This window comes from Chiloscyllium plagiosum, chromosome 34, assembly GCF_004010195.1.
Source record: "Chiloscyllium plagiosum isolate BGI_BamShark_2017 chromosome 34, ASM401019v2, whole genome shotgun sequence".
NCBI classification, from domain to species: domain Eukaryota; kingdom Metazoa; phylum Chordata; class Chondrichthyes; order Orectolobiformes; family Hemiscylliidae; genus Chiloscyllium; species Chiloscyllium plagiosum.
Window position 1 is genome coordinate 42,726,293 of NC_057743.1, and position 8,092 is coordinate 42,734,384.

The following is an 8,092-nucleotide window of genomic DNA, read 5'->3' on the forward strand; positions in this document are numbered from 1 at the left end:
CATCAGACCATTACATCTGTGTCCTCTGTTTTGATTACAGCCCCTTCATCTATCCCCTCCCCAAGAATATTTTACTTGCATGAGTTTACTGTCAGCAGAGCTGACCTGTTTTTCTCCTACTAACATCTAGGGAAGATGACAGCTTGGACTGTTATTCAGGGATAATGTTCTGGGGACCTGGGTTTGAATCTCGCTACAGCAGATGGTAGAACATAAATTCAATAAAAATCTGGAATGAAGTGTCTAATGATGACCATGAAGCCATTGTCAATTGTTGGAAAAACCCTTTGGGTTCACTAATGTCCTGGAGGGAAGGAAATTGCCATCATTACAGGGTCTGGCCTACATGTGACTCCAGACCCACAACAATATGGTTGACTCTTAACTGCCTTCTGGGCAATTAGGGATAGGCAATAAATACTGGCCTAGCCAGTGATGCCCTCATCCTGTGAATTAATTTTTTAAAAATTCTTCATCTACCTCTCTCCTCTACTACCATTTGTAACCTGTTTGTCTTTTGCTTTGAGCAACCTCACAATGTGTTCCACTTGCTCTTCCTCCCCTACAGAATAAAAACACGATTTTCCAGTTCCTGTCAGTTCTGAAGAAGGGTCGTACAGGACTCAAATTGTTAACTTTGTTTCTGTCTCCACCGGTTCTGCCAGGCCTATTGAGTTTCTCCAGTACCTCCTGTTTTATATTTCCAATCTGATGTAGCAGTCCTGTAAGATGGCAGTGAAGTAGGGCTCTGAGCTGGGGGTTCGTCTGTTCAATCCACTTTTCTTTGCATTTTTTTCCTTTTTCTCTCTATTGTCAAATTTTGTTTCTTTTATCTTGAAATACTTACCTCTTGTTGAAGAGCTTGATCACGGCGATGGCATTGGCAGTAGCGAGTGGGCCCATGTCTGGAGAGTGGCAGCAGTGGTATCGGGCTGGTTGAGTTGGGCAGGTGGCTAGATGTCCAGTGCAAGGCAGCAGCTGGGGGCCTGACTCAGGACTCTTGGTGAGTTCCTGATGCCTGGCGCAGTCTCAGCCCTGCGCAGATAGTGCTCGGATCAGGGTTTTGGCTGTCCAGTGTGTGGTAACAGCTGAAGGCCATGATTGGGACTTCTGGGGTTTGAGATCCCAGGAGCAAGCTCAATGCGGCAATGGTGGCTTCCCTAACATCTGCAGTGACGGCAAGAGTAGAGGAGATTGAGCCAGCACGGGGAAAGCATGCCCAAGGGAAGGAGAAGGATATGCAGTCCCAGCATGTTGAAACAATCAAAATTTAGTATTAAGAAGGACTGTATGTTTAACTTTTAACTTTGTTCCTTATTTCTTTCTACTTGGTTCTTAAATTTTTGCACCTAGATACTTGTACCTAAGATGGCATCTTTTGTGACGACATTGAAAAATTTTCACTGTACATTTGTGCTTGAGTAACATGACAATAAAGTCTAAATCAATAAATCAGAAGTTGACAGTATTTTGCTTTTGTTACAGGAATATTCACTTTGCTTTTGGGTCAGAAAGCAATAATGATTTTCAGTAACAGCTTCTTCCCATTCTTCACCAACATCCCACCACCTCACTCTTCTTCATTGGCAGCTGTTTTAAACCATCTCTTTCCACTTGCAGGCAGTGCATTATGACCTCACTGAGTTCACTTTGTGTCCGACAGTACGTATCCCCCACCTCCTTCCCTCAACTCTGATTCAAAATGAACCCAGAATAGAAGCTGCTGTCCAAGTGGCCCACTGGCAATCTGATTCTGTTTCTGTTCAGTTAGAAACCTAGAATTCTCGCTCTGTAATGCTCGAATTCTGCACATGTGCACACGGTGCTCCAAATAACTGCAAACATTTGCCTCAAACACTGCCTTCCCAAAATAGTCATAAGGTGCCTCAGAAATGCTGAATCTTCTCTTTCCCAGTCTATTGTCTCTGTTCCAATGTGTCTGACCTCAGTCCACAGAACACCCCTGTTGTCATTTAGACATTACTTTGATTGTCGAGCTTTATGCTGTGCAGAACTTAACAATCATGTGGAGAACATTTATTTAGTTGCAAATTTGAGAAGTGAACAGCATGATCTTTTTGAATTGGAGACAGTCTAATTTAAGGCATTTACTCCACTAATCCTTTGTCCTGATCTTCCCATTACCAGGAATCAGCTCTGGGTGAGAGTGTGTAGAGGCTAGCAACACTCCTGAAGCAGCTACTGAGATCAATCCAGTCACCATTCAGGAGCTCTCCCTTTCACAGTTCATCCCTCAGTGGCACCTGCTTGCAGTGGAACAGTGGTACTAAGTATTTAGCAGGCAGAATCAGTAGCTAGAAAACCACTGTACCATTCCAAAGCAATTACCTGTAATTTATTATCATCAACTTACATTATTTTCAATTATTTATATAATTTGCTCAATGTGGCAAACACTTTGTTAAATGTTACTGTGCAACTTGAAACAGTTCAGCCTAAAAGAATTGTAGTTCATAATACGTGCTAATGCATCATGTGTACACATAATCTAACACACAATGCAGCCAGTCCAATTCCCTATGTGAAGCAAATTGAACAGTTTATTCAAGATATTGTAATGTGTTCCTTCATTTCGGTGACTGAGCCATATTATCAAATTCATTTGTGTGCATTTTAAGTATGTCTTTCATCCACGTGAGTGCAAGCAGTCAATGTTATCATGCAAATTGGTTTTCAATGTTCCTCGTTATCTATTTTTAATAACAAGGAAAATCTAATCAAAGTCCAAGCCTTTTAGATTGATTTCAAACACACCCTTTTCCTCATATTCATTCATCTTTTCTCTTTCAAAGACACCTTTAGCTAGATCCTTTATCCATTATTACTGTGTTTCTTGATGGCTCTGGCTGCTAACTTGTTCAACAAATATACATTATTCTTCATTCAATGAATTCCAATGAACTTCCCTTCTTAAAACAATGTGTGCTTATAGCATCCTTAATATAATAAATGAGATACATTTTATGAAGCTGTTTGGCACACAGTTGTATAATGTCATGTTAGTTCAGATTGCCAAAGGCTCAGTTAAAAGTTAGGTTTTAGGGACCATCTTAAAGGAAGAAAAAGGAGGAGAGGCAGAGAAACATGGTGAGGAGATTCCAGAGCTTAGTCTTAGGTACCTGAAGGACGGCACTAAATAAAGGTACCAATAAAATGAAAATCCCTGCAGTGCAGAAAGAGGCCAATTAACTACAATGTGTCTTCACCAATCCTCCAAAGAGTATATCCTTCAGACCTAAGCCTGAATCCTATCATCCCACATTTACCATGGCCAATCCACATAACCTGCACATTTTTGAACAGGAGGAGGAAACCAGAGCATGTGGTACAAACCCGTGCAGAGGAGAACTTGAAAACTCCACGCACATAATCACCCAAGGCTGGAATCAAATCTGATTAGCTCAGTGCTAACCACTGAGCCACCCTGACACCCTGTAAAATTGTGGAGGTTCAAGAGGCCCCAATTAATGGATGTCAGATATCTTGGGAGATGTGAGGCTGGAGGAGATAACAGCAATACGTAAAGGAGAGGCTACAGAGAGATTTGAATACAAAAAATGAGAATTCTAAAGTAGAGTGTTGTTTGAGAGAAATCAATGTAAGTCTGAGAGCACAGGGTCACGTGAGTAAGGCATGATTATAGTGAGCAGATTTTGAATTGGGTTGAGTTTATGAAGCGCTAAGTGGGTGAGGCCAGTTAGGAGTGCATCAGGATGGTCAGGGCTGCAGGTGTCAAAGACAATCTTACTCCAACATTTGAACTTTTATTCAACATCTTTTAGTATTTTTTTTGTAGCAGAACGTTCGTTTGGATCAACCGCATCAATGTTCTTCAATATAAAGATTTTCCATACATCCAATTTGTGTTTAAAAATTTAATGTGTTGAAAACCAGTTGAATATTTTAAAAAGCGATCAGCGGCACCTGTCGTTTGAAAAGTGACTGTCATTGCTAAGGAGGATGAATGTTTGTATTTCTATAACTTACAACTTCCAAAACCACTAGAACATTGAAAATTTCTGTGCAGTACAGGCCCTTCAGCCCCTCCATGTTGCGCTGACCTGTGGAACCAATCTGAAGCCTGTCTATCCTACACTTTTCCATTCTCATTCATATGTCTATCCAATGACCATTTAAATGTCTTTAATGTTGGTGAGTCTTCTACAGTTGCAGCCAGAATGTTCCACACACCGACTACTCTCTGAGTAAAGAAACTACCTCTGACATCTGTCCTCTACCTATCACCTCTCAATTTAAAGCCATGTCCCCTCGTGCTAGCCATTACCATCCAAGAAAAAAGGCTCTCACTGTCCACCCTATCGAACCCTCTGATTATCTTGTATGTCTCAATTAAGTCGCCTTTCAACCTTCTTCTCTCTAATGAAAATAGTCTCAAGTCCCTCAGACCTTCCTCATAAGACCTTCCCTCCATGCCAGGCAACAACCTAGTAAATCTCCTCTGAACCCTTTCCAAAGCTTCCCCATCCTTCCTATAATGCGGTGACCAGAACTGTATGCAATATACTAAGTGTGACAACACATTAGAGTTTTGTACAGCTGTAGCATGTCCTCCAAAACTCAATCCCTCTACCAATAAAAGCTAACATACTGTATACCTTCTTAACAACCCTACAATCTGCGTGGCAACTTTCAGGGATCAACGTACATGGGCACCGAGATCTCTCTGTTCATCTACACTACCAAGCATCTTACCCAGTATTCTTTATTCCTATTGCACTTTCCAAAGTGAACCACCTCACACTTTTCCACATTAAACTCCATTGGCCACCTCTCAGCCCAGCTCTGCAGCTTATCTATGTCCCTCTGTAACCTTCAACTTTCCCCAGCACTATCCACTGACCTTAGTGTCATCCACACATTTACTAACCCATCCTTCTGTGCCCTCATCCAGGTCATTTAGAAAAATGACAAACACATCTTTGTGGTACACCACTAGTAACTGAACTCCAGGATGAACATTTCCCATCAACCCTCAATCTTCTTTCACCTAACCAATTTCTGATCCAAATTGCTAAATCATCTTCAATCCCATGCTTCCGTATTTTGTGCAATAGCCTACCATGGGAAACCTTATCAAATGCCTAACTGAAATCCATATACACCACATCAACCGCTTTACCCTCATCTACCTGTTTGGTCACCATCTCAAATAACTTAATAAAGTTTGTGAGGCGTAACCTACCCTTTACAAAACCGTGTTGAGTATCCCTAATTAACTTATTCCTCTCCAGATGATTATAAATCCTATCTCTTATAACCTTTTCCAATACTTTACCCACAACTGAAGTAAGGCTAACTAGTCTATAATTACTAGGGTTGTCTCTACTCCCCTTCTTGAACAAGGGGACAGCATTTGCTATCGTCCAGTTTTCTGGCACTATTCCTATAGACAATTATGACTTCCCAGAGAATCCTAGGATAAATCCCATCTGGCCCAGGGGACTTATATATTTTAACACTTTCCAGAATTGCTAACACCTCCTCCTTGTGAAGCTCAATCCCATCTAGTCTAGTCGCCTGTATCTCAGTATTCTCCTCTACAACATTGTCTTTTTCCAGTGTGAATACTGACGAAAGATATTCATTTAGCGCTTCCCCTATCTCCTCGGACTCCACCCACAACTTTTCACTACTATTCTTGATTGGCCCTAATCTTTCTCTTGTCATGCTTTTATTCCTGTTATAGCTATAGAAAGCTTTAGGGATTTCCTTGATCCTATCTGCCAACAACTTCTCATGTCCCCTCCTGGCTCTTCTTATCTCTCTCTTTCAGTCTTTCCTGGCTAATGTGCAACTCTCAAGCGCCCTAACTGAGTCTTCACGTCTCATCCTAACATCAGCCTTCTTCTTCCTCTTGATAAGACATTGAACTTCTTTAGTAAACCACAGCTCCCTCACTCGAGCACTTCCTCCCTGCCTGACAGGTACATGCTGATCAAGGACACGCAGTAGCTGTTCCTTGAATAAGATCTACATTTCAATTGGGCCCATCCCCTGCAGTTTCCTTCCCCATCTTATGCATCCTAAATATTGCCTAATGACATCATTATTGCCTTTCCCCCAGCAATAACTCTTCCCCTGCAGCATATACCTATCCCTTTCCATCGCTAAAGTAAACATAACCGAATTGTGATCACTATCACCAAAGTGTTCACCTACCTCCCAATCTAACACTGGCCAGGTTAATTACCCAGTACCAAATCCAATGTGGCCTCGCCCCTTGTTGGCCTGTCTACATACTGTGTCAGGAAACCCTCCTGCACACATTGGACAAAAACTGACTCATCTAAAGTATTCGAACTGTAATATTTTCAGTCAATATTTGACAGTTAAGCTTCCCCTTAACAACTACCCTGTCACTTTCACTCCTATCCAGAATCATCTTTATTATCCTTTCCTATCCTATCTACATCTCTGGAACTACTCAGAGGCCTATCAAGAACTCCCAACAGGGTGACCTCTCCTTTCCTGTTTCTAACCTCAGCCTGTACTACCTCAGTAGACAAATTCTCAAATGTCCTTTCTCCCACCATGATACTGTCCTTGACTAATAATGCCACACCTGCACCTCTTTTACCATCTTCTCTGTTCTAACTGAAACCTCTAAATCCTGGAACCTGCAACAACCATTCCTGTCCCTGCTCTACCCATGTGTCTGAAATGGCCACAACATCGAAGTCCCAGGTATCAACTCATGTCGCAAGTTCACCCACCTTATTCCAGATGCTCCTGGCGTTGAAGTAGATACACCCAAACCACCTTCCTGTTTGCCGGTGAACTCTTACGACCTTGAAACCTCATTTCTGAACTCCCTGCTCTCAATCTCCTGGACACTGAAGCTACAATTTAAGTTCCTATTCCCCCGCTGAATTAATTTAAACCCTCCCGAAGAGCATTAGCAAATTTCTCCACTAGGCTATTTGTACCCCTCAGGTTCAGGTGTAGACCATCCTGTTTGTAGAGGTCACACCTACTGAAGAATCAGCTCCAATTATCCAGGTGCCCGAAACCCTCCCTCCTGCACCATGCCTGTGGCCAGATGTTCAACCCTTCTCTCTCCCTAGTCCTTGCCTGACTAGCACATGGCACTGGCAACAAACCAGAGATACCAACTCTGTATGTTCTAGCACTAAGTTTACCCCCAGCTTCTTGAATTTCTACCTTAATTCCCCATGCTTTTTCCTACCTATGTCATTCATGCCTATATGGAGCCCGACTTGGGGCTGCTCCCCCTACCCCTCAAGGAACCTGAAAACACAATCAGAGACATCATGAACCCTAACAACTGGGAGGCAACACACCAACCATGAGTCTCTCTTGTTCCCACAACACCTCCTATCTGTCACCCTAACTGTGGAGTCCCCAGTGACTAATGCTCTGCTCATCACCCCCCTCTTCCCTTCTGAGCAACAGGGCCAGACATTTTGCCAGAGACCTGTACCCTATGGCTTACCCCTGATAAGTCGTTCGCCCCCAACAATATCCAAAATGGTATACATGTCGAGGGGAATGGCCCCAGGGGTTCCCTGCACTACCTGGTGGTTCCCTTTCCGTCCCCTGACTGTCACCCATCTGCACTTTTCTTGTACCTGAGGTGTGACTACCTCCCTGTAACTCCTCTCAATAATCCCCTCTGCCTCCTGAATAATCCGAAGTTCATCCAGCTCCAGCTCCATTTCCCTAATGCAGTTTTCAAGGAGTTAGAGTTGGGTGCACTTAGAGTCATAGAGTCTTAGAGACATACAGCATGGAAACAGGCCCTTCGGTCCAACCTATCTACGCTGACCAGGTATCCCAACCCAATCTAGTCCCACCTGCCAACACCCGGCCCATATCCCCCCAAACCCTTCCTAGTCATATACCCATCCAAATGCCTCTTAAATGTTGCAATTGTACCAGCTTCCACCACATCCTCTGGCAGCTCATTCCATACACGTACCACCCTCTGCATGAAAAAGTTGCCTCTTAGATCTCTTTTATATCTTTCCCCTCTCACCCTAAACCTATGCCCTCTAGTTCTGGACTCCCCGATCCCAGGGAAAAGACTTTG